The sequence below is a fragment of the Panulirus ornatus genome, chromosome 68 (assembly GCF_036320965.1).
Source record: "Panulirus ornatus isolate Po-2019 chromosome 68, ASM3632096v1, whole genome shotgun sequence".
Lineage (NCBI taxonomy): Eukaryota > Metazoa > Arthropoda > Malacostraca > Decapoda > Palinuridae > Panulirus > Panulirus ornatus.
The window spans coordinates 18,977,421-18,993,394 of NC_092291.1; the positions used below are offsets into that span (position 1 = coordinate 18,977,421).

At 46.6% G+C, this 15,974-nt stretch overlaps 1 protein-coding gene and 1 long non-coding RNA gene across 5 annotated transcripts in view; one reads left to right on the forward strand and one right to left on the reverse strand.

Annotated features, from left to right (window-relative positions):
* The window catches only part of LOC139747459 (putative neural-cadherin 2), a 296,803-nt gene that overhangs the window by 214,329 nt on the left and 66,500 nt on the right, over positions 1 to 15,974 (forward strand). The window lies entirely within an intron of this gene.
* LOC139747274 (uncharacterized) lies at positions 12,215 to 15,222 on the reverse strand. The gene is made up of 2 exons (XR_011712362.1): positions 14,489 to 15,222; positions 12,215 to 13,409 (listed from the first exon to the last, which is right to left on the reverse strand). It is a non-coding gene; the product is annotated as an uncharacterized lncRNA (long non-coding RNA).

A 15,974-nucleotide genomic window follows, 5' to 3' on the forward strand; every position in this document is an offset into this window, starting at 1 on the left:
TAATTCCATTTCATTACGTATCACACACACACACACACCACCACACACCACCACCACCACCACCACCACCACCAGCAGCCAAGCCAACACCACCACCACCACCAGCCAAGCCAACACCACCACCACCACCACCACCAGCCAAGCCAAGCCAAGCCAACGCCACCACCACCACCACCAGCCAAGCCAACACCACCACCACCACCACCACCAGCCAAGCCAAGCCAACGCCACCACCACCACCACCAGCCAAGCCAACACCTCCCTTGTAACCCCTCATCGGGTTTTCATTACAGGGCAAAGCGGTATAGTGATACCTAGGATCCCTTTGAGGTTTTAGGTCACTCAGTCGTACTCTGGGACTCTCAAAGGTGTCAGGGACATTGAGTGGTATTCAAGGATTCCCGAAAGGCTTCAGGGTCAGTCAATGGTATTCAAGCTATCTTTATGTTTCTGGGATCCCGCGCCTGCCTCCTCTTAAAGCTGTCCTCAGCTCACAGGAAGGCACCAAAGCCCCACGTCCGGCTATATAGAGTCGTAAGTACGTCTCTGGTGAAGTCCATTATTCGTACCACACTCTGGATCAGTCTGGCGTGGCTGTGGGTCAACTGTCGGTCCGATGAAATCGACGTTTCCCTCTCTTCCATCCTGCTTGCTGCAGGAGCCTTGATGGACCTCATCTTAAAGAAGCAGACTTTGGGGTTAACCAGGCTTGGCTGTTTGGTTCCACTTTCGATCCTTTGAAATCTATACTTCGTCTCCTCCTTCGGATATGTAGGTCATTCCCTTGCCCCTCTGTGACTTTGAGCACCGGCGAGGGAACTCTCCCTCTCGACCTACATCTACACTGCAGTGCGTCTCTCCCCTTCCCCCCTCTTCCCTTTATCCTGACTATCATCTGCCTAACGAGGGCGCCACCATCTACCTCACCCTTCATACTGGCGTTTGGTTCTCTCACAGCTTCTCTTGCCGACGTTCATCACCGATCGTCAAGATTAGGCGGCGTCGTCTCCTTACCTTACGTGACTCAAGCTATTTGTTGTGTCCCCTCCCACCTCTCCCCTTCATACACACACACACACACACACACACACACACACACACACACACACACACACACTATCTAAAAACATGAAAAACGAAGCAAGGTATCAGAACACCTTCTCAAGTATGTGATTCGGAATGATTGGAGAAAACATATTGAAAGGAATGGATACCAGTTCAGGTGGACACGTATAGTAAGTGGTAATGGGTTTTAGTACCAGAATTAAAGGCGATGAGCTACAGTGAGAGGTAAGAGGTTATAATTTGTCCGCTGTGGGGGAGAGAAGATTAAATGACGATTTGATCAAAGTGTACGTTTTGAATACTTGATGCTTTGGTTAAATGTGATATGAACAGATCTTCGAAATATCCAAAGACAGAGCTACCAAAGTTTATGAAATAGAAATTAAGCCGAAAATGTTCTAGAAAGTCTGCAAAGTAGTACTTCTGTAGTATGAGTCGTGCATGACTGAAATAAACTTGAGTGAGGAAACTGTGAACCTGGCCCAGCAAAGAGAAGTTCAAGATATATGACGGTAGAGACGGAGCAAGAGATGGGGCGGGGCAGCGCTCCCACCAGTGAAGAATCCCCTTCCCCCGTGCAACACATACGAGTCATCATTATTCCATGAAACTGGAGCGTGGCGAAAATGGACCAAGTCAATCACTGTCATCTAGGTGGGAGCCAGCGACAGGAGGCGTCTGGATGAGGAACTGACCGATCACCACGACAACTGCAGGAGGAGAAACATTCAAAGGAATTCGACTGATATTATATACGATTAAAGTCAACACTACGTTTGTAAACATGGGACACGAATGTTCATCATACGCTTGACCTAAATTATGAGAACTGGAGCGCCATTTTCGCCACCACCCCACCCCACTTTACATGACAGATAGGTTTACTGGACAGTGTTTTGCCTCGGCAGGAGACGGTGACTATACCCGGAAATAACGAACTGACCAATAGAGCCAGGTCAGCAATCGGAGACTTGGCCAGGTTGGACGGAAGACAGATAAGGGGGGAGACTTGACACTATATTTCCTCAATGGATTTCACATGTCGACATGGAACAGTACTCAGGGATACGACGGAACCCATTACCTAGAGAAGAGGACAGCGACGTGAGCAAGGGTGGCAAAGCATGAGGCGACATTTCTGTAGTCAGAGAACAGCCAGCAGGTGCAATAACCCGTGTGTGTGTGTGTGAGGAAGAGACGAATTCGGAGAACATAAAGAAATTCCAGATACTGTGAGGTAGAGGAGAGGTTCACAGATAGGAACCCACCACCGTAAGACTCCCTACTCATATATATATATATATATATATATATATATATATATATATATATATATATATATATATATATATATATATATATATATATATATACCCTAGCCTAAGCCAGTTACTCAATTTATCGACCAACCACGAGAGGTGGATGAACAGTTGGGTTGACTGTGGACCGACCGTTCACAACTAGGGTTCGAACCTATGCGCTCGACCCTGGGCGGCCCGTGAATGAATGCGTCACGGTCAAGAACGCTAACCACAACAACACAGAAGTCCATACTCAAACACAAGCATTCACACACACACACACACACACACACACACACACTCACGTCATTCATGCAAATGGATATGCATGAGAAATACAAAAGACATGATTGACCATTTTTTCGCCCTGTGAAGGTGAAAGAGTCGAGCATAGTCGTGTTGACGCTGTATTCTAATTGCAGATCCTGTGTGTGTGTTGACATCGGTCCATTTTCTCTCTCTCTCTCTCTCTCTCTCTCTCTCTCTCTCTCTCTCTCTCTCTCCACATTAAAGTAATTCAAAGAAAACTTATTTTCAACCCGTTATGGAAGTAATTTCAGTTCGAGGTGGTAGCCACAGTGTAAGATTATCTTTCTGTTCGTAAACGTTGCGTTCATGTATGGCCCAGCACTCCCTTCCTTATTATCTTTTCCTCTCTTCTTTCACCCGAAGCTGATCATACACACGCTCAGATTTCCCTCAGTTTTATTTGCGATTCTGTATATCTTCATCCCACATCCGTCTCTCCTGCGTTAGTCAACATGCAGACGAGATCTAGAGTCTCCTGAAGAAGTCCTGTGTCTCTTGCTGGAGTCTCTTGCCCCTGGCCATCACCGTCTTCCCCTCCGACTCTAAGTCCCCTGAGGACCTTGATGGAGAAAGTCGCCGTCGTCGGAATCCTGGAAAATCCTCGTTTCATACGCTGGCCTGGAGCGCATCTTGATGGCCGGCCGGGCTAATATGTGTCGTACTGGAGGAACCCAACTTTGCGCGCCAGCAGCGGGGCGGTGGCGGTGGTGGCCATCCACTCAGACCGACCCATCTGATCAGGAACGTCCGCCTCGTAAAATGGCCCCATCTCACCCTCCTTCCCTCCTTCCCTCCCTCCTCTCCATGCCCTCCGGGAAAGTAAATGTTGTCGGGAAAAATGCTTCAAGACTTCTCAGAAGACTTAAAGAGCCCGACATGATCCACGTACCGACACCTTCGGTCATTCCCGACTTGGATGAACATAGGGAAGAGAGGGGAGGAGGAGACGCTATTAGCCTGAGAACGTTCACTGGTGATCAGATACACCCTCTCGGTAGATTCATCTTCAGAGGGAGCGTGTTGAGGGCCCTCAGCAGGAGGAGGAGGAGGAGGAGGAGGAGGACGGTCCACAAAGCTAGAGCATGATGACGAAAGTCTCCCAGTATCATAAACGACGAAATTCGTGCGTCGTTATATAAGGCTCCCATTTTAGAGGCTAATTGCCTCTCCTCCTTACCAGAGGAGAGGCAAGGTTACATACATACGTACTATGCGAGTGGGCTGCTGCCTCTGTTGTTGTCTACCAGTGGTATGTTACGTCCTGTCCACCGTTCCCGATCCAGTGGTTAGGTAAGAGGGATGAGAGAGAGAGAGAGAGAGAGAGAGAGAGAGAGAGAGAGAGAGAGAGAGAGACGTAACCACAACTCGTCCTGATTCCATCTCGACCTGGGAGAGAATAACTGTGAAGTCCACTCCCTCCTTTGTGCTTGGTGGATCGGCACCTTAAATTTAAGGTCAAAAGCGGTAGGTCTGGGATGTCAAGCGGCGACCGCATTGTCTAGCATTGCCTCGCAGGTCACGTAAAATGCACACGCCCGTGCCTCAGCGCCGGTGGGAAATTTAACGCAAGGGGAATGTGGAGTTTTTTTTTCTTGTTTTCAACATCTGGGGCACAGGAGGTGACGTCCAATCAACAGGTGATTTGCAGCCTCCACGACCACCACGGTAAGAGGTCTTGGGCCGCGTCGCCAGAGATGTTCGTACGCCAGCATCACCATCCCTCGCTACGCGGGTCCAACTGAATCTTTCCGTGCGGTCGGGGTGTTTCTGTACGCCAAACGTCCCCGCGTCTCAGATTATCCTCTTTTAAGACGTTTTTTTGAATGAGTTTAGAATTTAGAGATATCTAAAGATATGTAGATATTTTAAAGGTGTATATTCATACTTGCTGCTTTCATCCATTTCCGTTGCCACCCCGCCACACATGAAATGGCACAAATATATATATATATATATATATATATATATATATATATATATATATATATATATATATATATATCCATCCACACTGAACCAGAGCACAGTAAGCCTCGCTATCAGAGATGATGTCAAACCTATTATTGCAGGGTATTAAGCTGGAGAATTAGGAGTCGCGTCCTTTATGTGTTGCTAATGAGCGGGTAATGATATCGGATTATGTATCAATCTGTTTGCAAGCACTTGTACAGCCAGGCAAGCAAGAGAACGTATCGTCACCAACATTGGAATAATGTGTTTGTAACACAGGTATATATATATATATATATATATGTATATTTTTTTTTTTTTTATACTATTCGCTATTTCCCGCGATAGCGAGGTAGCGTTAAGAACAGAGGACTGGGCCTTTGAGGGAATATCCTCACCTGGACGTCTTCTCTGTTCCTTCTTTTGGAAAAAAAAAATATATATATATATATTGTCACTGACGTTCCAATGGGTATCTTTTCGTCTGAATGTTATGTGTGAAAGTGGGTCTCTCTCTCTCTCTCTCTCTCTCTCTCTCTCTCTCTCTCTCTCTCTCTCTCTCTCTCTCTCTCTCTCTCTCTCTCTCTCTCTCTCTCAGCGGTTCCTTCACTTCCATACTCAAACGATCTCCGACTCATTGAATCGCCAGCTACGTTCTAAGGTGGACGCCGTGCATGTGTTGTGTTGTGTTGGCGTGCGGAGGGGGAGGAGGTGGGGGAAGGTTCGCGTGCAAATCCGGATTCACGAACGCAGACGCGATCATTATTCCCAAATGGCTGCCATCACTCGTGCTGTACGGCATCTCTGGCGTAATTACGGACAATGTGCGTCTGATTCTACGCCGTGATGATCTCGTTTTTTCCAGTGCAAATCATGTACGGGGAGATTTACGTGGGCTGTTGCATCTCTCTCTCTCTCTCTCTCTCTCTCTCTCTCTCTCTCTCTCTCTCTCTCTCTCTCTCTCTCTCTCTCTACCTACCTATCTATCTATCTATCTATCTATCTATCTATCTATCTATATATATATATATATATATATATATATATATATATATATATATATATATATATATATATATACATATATAATCTGTCTATCTATCTATCTATGTTTATCTATCTCTCCTTTCTTATTCTCTTTGATCATTATATATGCTACGCTTTGACAAAGAGAAATCGCACCGTCACGGATCATGACAGTGACATCCCACTAATGGTAACGTATTCTCGGTGGCAGAGATGTGATTATGGTAATACTGGAGAGAGAAAAAAAAAATTTACATTGATAAAAATGACAATTATCTTGCCTCTGAACCCGATGAAAAATGATGGAGGACGCAACGTGTTTGAACTGTGGGAGGGTCATGCGACCCGTTCCTCCCCTCCCACATCTGTTTATAGTGGACGCAAATATACATACTCGCCCCCCTTCCACTGAGCTCTCCCAGTGCACACTGACCTCTTCCACTACATACTCATCGCTTCCATGAACCCCTTCCACTATATGATCCCCTCACTGACCTCCACCACTACACATACACACCTCCTCCTCTCCATCCTTGCTTCTGCAACAGCTCGAGAGTGGAGAGGGAGAATAGTGAGGATGTAGAGGAGAAGCAGGGAAGCAGGAGGAAGAGAGGAGGAAAGACGAGGAAAGAGGAAGGTGAAGAGAGGCAGCAGAAGAAGGAGGAAGAGAGGTAGAAAGACCATGAGAAGGAGGGGGGAAGAGGAGGAAGAGAGGCAGCAGAAGAAGGAGGAAGAGAGGAAGAAAGGCGATAAGAAGGAGGAGGAAGAGAGGTAGCAGAGGGAGGATGACGAGAGGAAGAAAGACGAGGAGAGGCAGGAGGAGGAGGAAGAACAATGGCAGGAGGAGAGTGGCATTATGTACTTCTGGGTTTGTTTACTTAATTTACATTTATAGCGAATTTTTAGTCTAATTTCACTTTCCAAGGCGGAGACAATGGAGATATTTGGACTTTGGAAGGACAAGAAAAAGTTTTGCCCAACCCTGGGAGAATGGCAGCCAGCCCCACCCTGGAATAGTGGCAGCCAGTCTCACCCTGGGAGAATGTCAGCTAGCCCCACCTTGGGAGGGTGGCAGCCAGCCTCACCCTGGGAGAGTGGCAGCTAGCCCCACCTTGCGAGGGCGGCAGCTAGCTTCACCCTGGGAGAGTGGTAGGCTGCCTCGCCCTGGGAGAGTGGTCTCAAGCCTCACCCTGGGAGAGATGCAGACAGCCCCACCCCGGAAGGCACTTGACTGCTGCAAGAGCTCCGGGTGGAGTGCATCACGAACACATCACCACAATGGAAATAATCAGCCTCGCTTGACTGCACGAAATTCAAGAACGATTCTTATCCTAAGAGGAAAAGCAGACGTAAAGATGCTCCTGCAGCAGCGTGTCCCTGCCACCTCCTCCTGCAGCAGCGGGTCCCTGCCACCTCCTCCTGCAGCAGCGGGTCCCTGCCACCTCCTCCTGCAGCAGCGGGTCCCTGCCGCCCCCTCCTGCAGCAGCGGGTCCCTGCCACCCCTTCCTGCAGCAGCGGGTCCCTGTTGCCCCCTCCTGCAGCAGCGGGTCCCTGTTACCACCTCCTGCAGCAGTGGGTCCCTGTTACCACCTCCTGCAGCAGCGGGTCCTTGCTTCCCCCCTCCTGCAGCGGAGGAAACCTTGCCGCCTCTTCCAGCAGAGGTCCTGGACTGGACATCACGTTACTCTCCAGACTTCCCTCCCTCACGCTGACGGGCGAGTGGTGAGCCTTTCATTTGTCTCGACCAATCTCCCTCGTCGAGTGACCCTCAGGCCCAAGTCTCTCGCATAACACACTGTTCACTTCCCGTCCTCGAAACGAATGGGTAAAACCCTCGAGAAAATATTGAAAACTTCAATTCGATTCGAGACCAGACGAACACCTAAAGAGCCTTGTGTACCCCAGTAACATTATTGTGCCAAATGGGACACATCCCAACCAGACGTCTCATGCCTCTCATCCTGCTACCAGATGGCGAATGGTCTCTCAACACAGCTTGGAGGAAAAGGAATGTTTCAACGAACAAATTCTATTCTTTATCGAATATTTTTTTTTTTTCATCCTATGCAGGAATTCCTCCGCAGCTTCACAGGTTACAAGAAGATACACACACAAAAAGAAAAAGGTTGTCCTTGGGGACGCAAAATACGATTCCTCTCCTCCATAATTAATTAGATTCACGAAATCTAATTAAAAGGTCTAATGTGGACGTACAATTACTTCCAGATGGAGACGTCCGTCTTGTCGCTTCATTTCACGGGGGTCTGCAAGTCTCTCATACTCTTGAAACCTGAGCCTGAACACAAGCGTTCTTCATATACCTGACTACAAGCATAACTGATACACATGACTACAAGTATAACCGATACATATGACTACGAGTTGCTCACAAGATATCCATCTCTTGGCGCCAGATGTGTCCGTGTTTGAGTATATATGTATGTATATGTGTCTGTATGCGTATATGTGATGTATACGTGTGTTTACGTGTATGTCCGTAAAAGAATACCGTTTCGCGTGTTCGTGTGCGTGAACGAGTTCCAGTACGCGCACCTATGTGTAGATATGTGCAGTACACACACACACACACACACACACATACACATACACACCCAGCCGTTGGGTTTCCATGGTGAAACATTAAGGGAAGAGTGTCATAGACGTGGTCTCCAAGGGCTGTCCCTAATGAGTTCCAGTCTGAAGTAATTAACTCGTCTGTTCCTCCTGGGAAACGAGGATGAAAACCCCAGGATTTATGAACGTTCGCCAGCAAATGTTTGGGACACGGGTTCGTCACCCACCTGACACAGTAGCAGTGTTTCCCTCGAATCAATACATATAAGTTTCCTGCAATATTTCCAATCTTACATGTCCAGAATTATCATAGTTTGATCCTCTTGTTTCAGGCGAGTGAAATACGTATATTTCATAGTTCGCGAAATATGCAGACTATGCTGGCAATTCATTTAATTGGTTCCCACTCGCTGTGGAGACCATGGACCTGTGAGGGAGGAGGAGTAGTGTGTGTGTGTGTTGCTCAGGGGCGTGTGATGGAGTCGCCACTGGCGCTCTCCATCCACACCTGATGACGTCGGCACATCGGCTTATCATGAATTATGTAGAGGCCTGTACCACACAACCTGGTGGGGGAATTTCTTTTTAAGGGAGGAGGAGGAGGAGGCAGGAGGGAGTGGACATAGATATATAAAGGCAAGGATGGTGAGTAGGATTAAGGGAGAGGAACGAGCAGCAGGGTGAGGCGGTAGCGAGGAAGGGAGAGGTGCAAGTGGAGGGTGGGAGAGATGAGTGTTGTGGAGGAGTGGGGAGATGGGATGTTGTTTGGGGTTCTTACGGAGGATAGAGTGGTAGAAATGGCTACTGTTGATGATGTGTGGTGGTGGAGTATGTATGGCTGGGTGGCTGTTGTGGGTGATGTATGGTGGTGGAGTATGTATGGCTGGGTGGCTGTTCTGGGTGAGGTGTGGTGGTGGAGTATGTATGGCTGGGTGGCTGTTGTGGGTGATGTGTGGTGGTGGAGTATACATGGCTGGGTGGCTGTTGTGGGTGATGTGTGGTGGTGGAGTATGTATGGCTGGGTGGCTGTTGTGGGTGATGTGTGGTGGTGGAGTGTGTATGGCTGGGTGGCTGTTGTGGGTGATGTGTGGTGGTGGAATTGTATGGCTGGGTGGCTGTTGTGGGTGATGTATGGTGGTGGAGTGTGTATGGCTGGGTGGCTGTTGTGGGTGCTGTGTGGTGGTGGAGTGTGTATGGCTGGGTGGCTGTGTTGTGTCATTTGCAAGTCATGGAGGAGCATGATCGGAGGACGTCTTCAGGAGAACCCATCGTGCTAAGGAGGGCGACTGTCATCATAATACTGCATGTACGGCTGACGAAGCTGTGAAGAGGAGTCAGTAAACATATTGCATCACCTGGCTGGTTGGTCGGATAGTTTCTACACCACTGGATGCAAGACGTCGTACTTGTACTCCCTAATCTGTTGCATACGACGGAGGCAAGTAGGATCTTGAGAGCTTCGACTGAAATTCTGTGTATGTGTACTTCAAGAGAACTTCTGTCCTTTGGACAAAAAAAAAAATGAAACGAGAGAGAGAGAGAGAGAGAGAGAGAGAGAGAGAGAGAGAGAGAGAGAGAGAGAGAGAGAGAGAGAGAGAGAGAAGAATTGTCTCCTTATTCGTCACCCACAGAGTAATTCTTGCTTATAACCCCCCTTTTTTTTTCCTCCCTCTTCTGACACTGAGAAAGCTGGCTGTGCTAACTGACGAGCGGCTCCATCTGCCCGTGTCACTTGCCAGCCCGCGACTGATAACTTCAAATCTCATGCAAAGAGGATCGGATTTTCTTAGAATATCGCTTTCTCGTTTCCTCCTTGTATGGGCTGTCTTCTGAAACCTATTTTCCGTAAGAAATACTCTCTCGAAAGAGGCTGATACTTCTTTATTGTGTCGTCAACTGCGCCTCGCATATTACTGGTAGTGGTTGTGGAGAGCTAGGCACGGTGTACTCTGTGTGCTGTCTTTTATCGTAATTATCCGCTTTAATTCGTAATGAAAATTTCATTCCACCTAAAGAAGATAAAGAAAAATGTGTTCCCATATGTCTGGGATATTTTTCTCTTTTTTTTTTTTAAATATTCCACGAGTTCTCTTGTGTGTGTGTTAGTCTACTTTTGGCATTATGTTTTGCTCAGTTTCTTTGTTTTCATCCTATTTTATTTCCAACGTATCAGATGGCAAACCCTGGTCTTTGACCTAACCCATGGACGAGGGCAGGTTCAAACACACTGGCGAGGTCGAGGGTGAAGTAAGATAAGTTTGTCAAAGACGAAGTGACGATAAGTTTGTCGAGGGCGACGTATATCTCCGTTTCTCGAGGATGAAGTGTACCTCCGTTTGCCGAGGATGAAGTAAATTTGGATTTACTGAGAGTGCAGTGAAGCTGAGTCTGGTGGTGGACCCCTTCTTAGTGCTAATGACGGTGATCTATAGCGAGGAGGGAGACAACGTGCATTCCCTCGCATATGTTGCCGTATCTAGTTTTGTTTAACCTCTGGAGGGTGACAGAGGGTCGCCCTGCTAGACTGAAAGGTCCAGTCTGAACCCGTAACGATAAATCTATCATCAAATCGAAATCGCAATCGTTGAACGGTACAATGGAGCCGAGAAGCTGGAAGAAGCATTACAGACCTGAGGAACCCAAGAAAGGAGTTGAATTAAAGCAGATCGTCTTGCCCTTCTGCAGGAGGAGGAGGAGGAACCGTGGAAAAGTGTGAGACGGAGGAAGACTATTTAGAACTTCAGCAGGAGGACGTCGGCATGTTAATGAGAAGGCAAGTGAGACACAGGCAGGGGAAAAAAAAGAAAAAGACGTAGAGAACAAGAAAGAAGTAGTTGCCTGAGACAGAATGAGGTATGACTATATAAGAGGCGAGAGGTTTGTTAAAGATTCTTGAAAACAATATATCTAATCCTGCTTCATATTTGCAATACAGTATAAAAGTAGAGTCATAGGTCTATCGTTGGCTCTAACGAAAGATATGTAGGTCATGTGTATCATAGTGAGACACGTGCTGATCACCACCCAGATGCAGAGCACTTAGCTGCTTGATTAACGTCTGAGCCACATACCAACAACACGATACTTTTCTGTGCCACTCCTCCTCACCGAACTGATAACTGTAGAGCCATCAGGGATTGTTGTGGACCTATGACCCCATGAGTGTTCTTGGAGGTTATTACATAGAAACATGTTTCGAGATTGTTTGTTGTGTTATATGTGTTCCTTAACTGTATTGGTTCATCAGACCAGTTACGGGAACAGTAAAACACACGGAAAATAGACATCGTCAGCTTGTGGTTTTCCTGTAGCTAGCTGACTGGCTGGCTGGGCTGGTCTGAACACACCAGTCGGACTCCACCAGGAGTCGACATAAACAAACATGGGCGACACACGACGCTGGCGGGAATTTAAGATGGCATTCCGTGCCCCGCGTCGACAACAGTTCCCGGGGTTTTATCGCCGTCTGATCGTGATTCGGAAGGCGTAGCGCGGGGAATATTTCATGCGATTGAGAGAGAGAGAGAGAAGAGAGAGAGAGAGAGAGAGAGAGAGAGGATGAAACACCCACAGACTAACCACACAACGGGTCAGAGCGGGACGTCTGGAGCGGCAAAAGAGGATAGAGGATCGATGATCCCCTTTGGTGACTTCCATGACCCACACAATGAACACATTTAGGACGACTGAGTTATAGATGAAAGTATCTTCATTATTTAGATGATTCATCTGTTTTCTGTGGAGTTTATATTCTCTTGTGATATTATCGCCAGTACTGTCATATAGCTTCATGCTTCGTAACACTGTATGACGACATTTGCCCACTCCCGTAATGAACATATGGAGAGTCGTACATATGCATTTACTCACGGTAAATAAATCAGGACAATAACACTAGTTGTGTTTTAAAAGCATTGATGTGAAGCGTAACAATATAAAGGAGCAGTGATGGGAACTTAAGAGTATTAGGTTTCATCTTAAAACAATGATGTGATTGTATCGTGTATTATCTGTATATAAGAAACAATACATAGTGTCACATAATGAGATCACAGGATCGGTAACTTAGGGACAGTGATGATAAGCGTCACCGTATTACGTAAAAATACGTGGTAAAAAGAAAAATCGTAGGAGCACGGAAATGTAAATGTAAATGAAAGTCGTAATTTACAAGAATTCATACATTATATCACCATAGTGTACAGGGTGTTACAAAACAAGAGTTATATTGATTTTTTTTTATCTTGTTTATCTCATCCTCAATTATTATTACCTTATAGTAACACTTTTTTTTTCTTAACTAACATCTACAAGAAGAAATAAACACGTATGTAAAGCCTCTCCAGAACACACCCACCCACATCTGAGAGACACTTATGGGAAAAAAAAAGAATATAACCGAACCAATTTATAGTAATACGTCTCAGCAGAGGCCACCATTAACACGTTTGCATAACTTGACGACGACAAAGGCCAGCTAAGAGTACCGTGGAAATGGCTTGGAGACCCGTCGATTGAGGTCCTTTGGTATGTATTGGGCGAGGTGACCCGACGCTCACTCCCGGGCCCCTCTCACGCTCGGGATCCAACACCTGGACGAACCTGAGATAAGAGTCGAAGCCTCGCGGGAGGGCTACGGTGACGGGCCCGGAGGCCTCCGTCAGGCAGGTGCTCCTGAAGTCCTGTTTGGCACTGTCTGATGAGGAGTAGCCTCTATCATCCGCCTCCTGGGACTGCAAGGATGGGTCTCCAACGTCCTCTCTACAGGAACTATGGAGGACGTGCCTATAGTATCCTCCGAACTGGCATTATTAAAGGGAGTGGACCTATTGCACTCAATGGCAGCTCAGTGATGGGATGGAGTGTCTCCATTGTCACTACTCCTGGCGTAATGGCTAGAGTTCTTCCTCCCTCCCTCATCGGTGTTAACGACCGACACTGTAAAAGGGAATGTTTATACGATCTCCAGAAGCACTGATGCTATGTAGATGGAGTGCCTCCATCCTTCACGTTTCTGTCACTGTAGAGGGAGAGCATCAGTTAACCTCGCTGCTGGCACCGTAATGGGTGTGCCTCCATCCACCTCACTCCTGTCACTATATAGAGGGAGTGCTTCCATCGTCCATCTAACTATATGGTATCCTCGAAGATGTACAGCTTGGAGATGGCGTCATTCACCCTCTTCTGTATTGGGGTAAAAATAAAATGATGAGTCGTTAGATACAGACAATACTCTGCTTTTATAAGAATCTCTGAAAATGTCAGTATATCGCCAGTGTCAACACACTTGAATAAAACTGTTGCTGATGTTTCGATGATATTTTCTTTTACACAGTATTAAACACCGTATGATATCCCAGACAAAAAAACAAATATATATGTTTAGACTATGATGACAAAACTGAATAATTTGCTGTTTGAATCAGTTCTACACTGAAAAGAAAATGAATAATTTGCTCATTTCAAACTATTTCTACTCTGAAAAGAAAAAAGTGTGCGTAGGTTTATTGTTGTCTGGTGATCATTTGACACGTAATGTGGGGAAAAACAGAATATCATTTTCATCTTTGTCAAGGCCCGACTCTCACAATCGTACTAAAATTTCCAGTCCTGCTGAATTTTCTCTCGTCGACCGTCCATTCCTGCAATGTATTTCCTCTTACCTAAATAGCATCCTTTAGTGACTTTTAATGAAGCTAATATACACGTGTAGATAACAGAATATGACCTGCTTGTGTGTGTGTGTGTGTGTGTGTGTGTGTGTGTGTGTGTGTGTGTGTCTGTGTGTGTCTGTGTGTGTGTTTGTGCACCGGCAGAGAAATTGAATTGTTTCTATCGTCACGTTGTGTGGCCTACCTACCCCCTGCTCCCGACATTGACAGACGGCTCAAGGTCTTGCCAGCATCAGGGGAGATGCAGCATGAAATGTATTCCTTTCTGGAAGAGTGAACTGTGCGTGTATCATGCCAAGCTGTTGTCTTAACCAGATGTCATGCGATGCGGATGTGACCTGACACCACTCACTTGGGAAAGGCGAGGTTATCTCGTTGCTTCTTGCTGACACCACTTGAGGTCACTCACTGTCAACAGTACTCTTGATCTTCGTTATATCTTAAAATGATAACCAAACTACCATGATATACAGTGATTTTGATAATGAAGTTAATATTTAACAATTCATCACCCCCGGTGGTGTAAGTTGATGAAGTATGTAGGAACCATGCAAGAGCTGCACCGTCAGATGATCAGCAATGTGGACTTGCCTGCTCGAGACGTTTGTTGATGTACCAGCCGACTCCGAAGATGAAGACGGCGCCCCCGCTGAAGACGGCCAGTAGAACGATGCACAATGTATCCATCTGGCTTCAGGCTACCCCAAGAACGCGGCGTTCGTATGGTCAGGACTCGGAGGAGGAGAGAGAGAGAGAGAGAGAGAGAGAGAGAGAGAGAGAGAGAGAGAGAGAGAGAGAGAGAGAGAGAGAGAGAGAGAGAGGTTGACACTCGCAGGTATGTGTGAGACGCGCAAACGGTAGGGAACTGGTCTTGTGCAGGGACAGATGGATGGGACGGTACGTTTTATACTTACGGATGATCGAGCGCGCCCGGTTGGGCAGCCTCACCCAAAGTAACGCAGGAGAAGGCGAAATAGGGCTCTGTACTGGCACATTTGGTATAGAAGAGGTCTTACAAGGACGCGGGTGATCGAAACAGCGCCTTATATAAAAGGGCGAAGCTTTGTACACAGAGATGGTCAAATCAGGACCTTGTTCACGCGCGGAGGGTAAAGGTAAGAGTTACACAGATGGTCAGAATTGGTACGTCGTGCACCTTGTCTCCTCCGGGGATACAGTGTTGCTCAAGGTATTGTCTTCCAAAGACCTGTAGTAGTAGTAGTAGTAGTAGTAGTAGCAGTAGTACTGTCCTTCCCTGAGCACAGACGAACCGTCAGCCCAACGGTGGCTTCACACATACTAATGTTGACGCCCCTGACCATAACGCTGACCAGTGGGTCAGATGCAGGAGAAAAAAGGGTGAGGTCGCGTGGTAGTCAGGTGCACGGGGTCAGAGGTCAGGTATGTAAGCTCAGGATGGTGGCCATGTATAGTAAGCACTATCTTTGTTGTAATTACATCTTCCCCTGCTGTGTTCTTATATCTGGGGTGCTATCAGTGTCTGTCGCAATATATCACTTTTTTCTTCTTGCCATTGGCTTCTACAGACGAGATGGTGAAGGCTCCCGATGCCTAACTGATAAAAATTTATGTTTGAGAGGATTTTATCCGTTGGAAACTCATCTACCATATTGCTAAATCCTTTCTCTTTAATCACCATTAACCCTGATCAGAAAATGGGCCTATGATGACTTCACACACGTTACGACAACAGCTTGTGTAAAATGATGGATATTTCCTTGTAGGAAAATGTTTTACCATCAGCTTGTTATCATTCTCTCCTTCCCAGTTATCTCCAGCTTATTATCATTCTCTCCTCTTCAATCATCATCAGCTTGTTATCATTCTCTCCTCCCCAGTTATCGCAATCTTGTTATCATTCTCTCCTCTTCAATTATCACCAGCTTGTTATCATTCTCTCCTCCCCAGTTATCGCCATCTTGTTATCATTCTCTCCTCCTCAGTTATCACCATCTTGTTATCATTCTATCCTCCTCAGTTATCACCATCCTGTTATCATTCTCTCCTCCCCAGTTATCGCAATCTTGTTATCATTCTCTCCTCCTCAGTTATCACC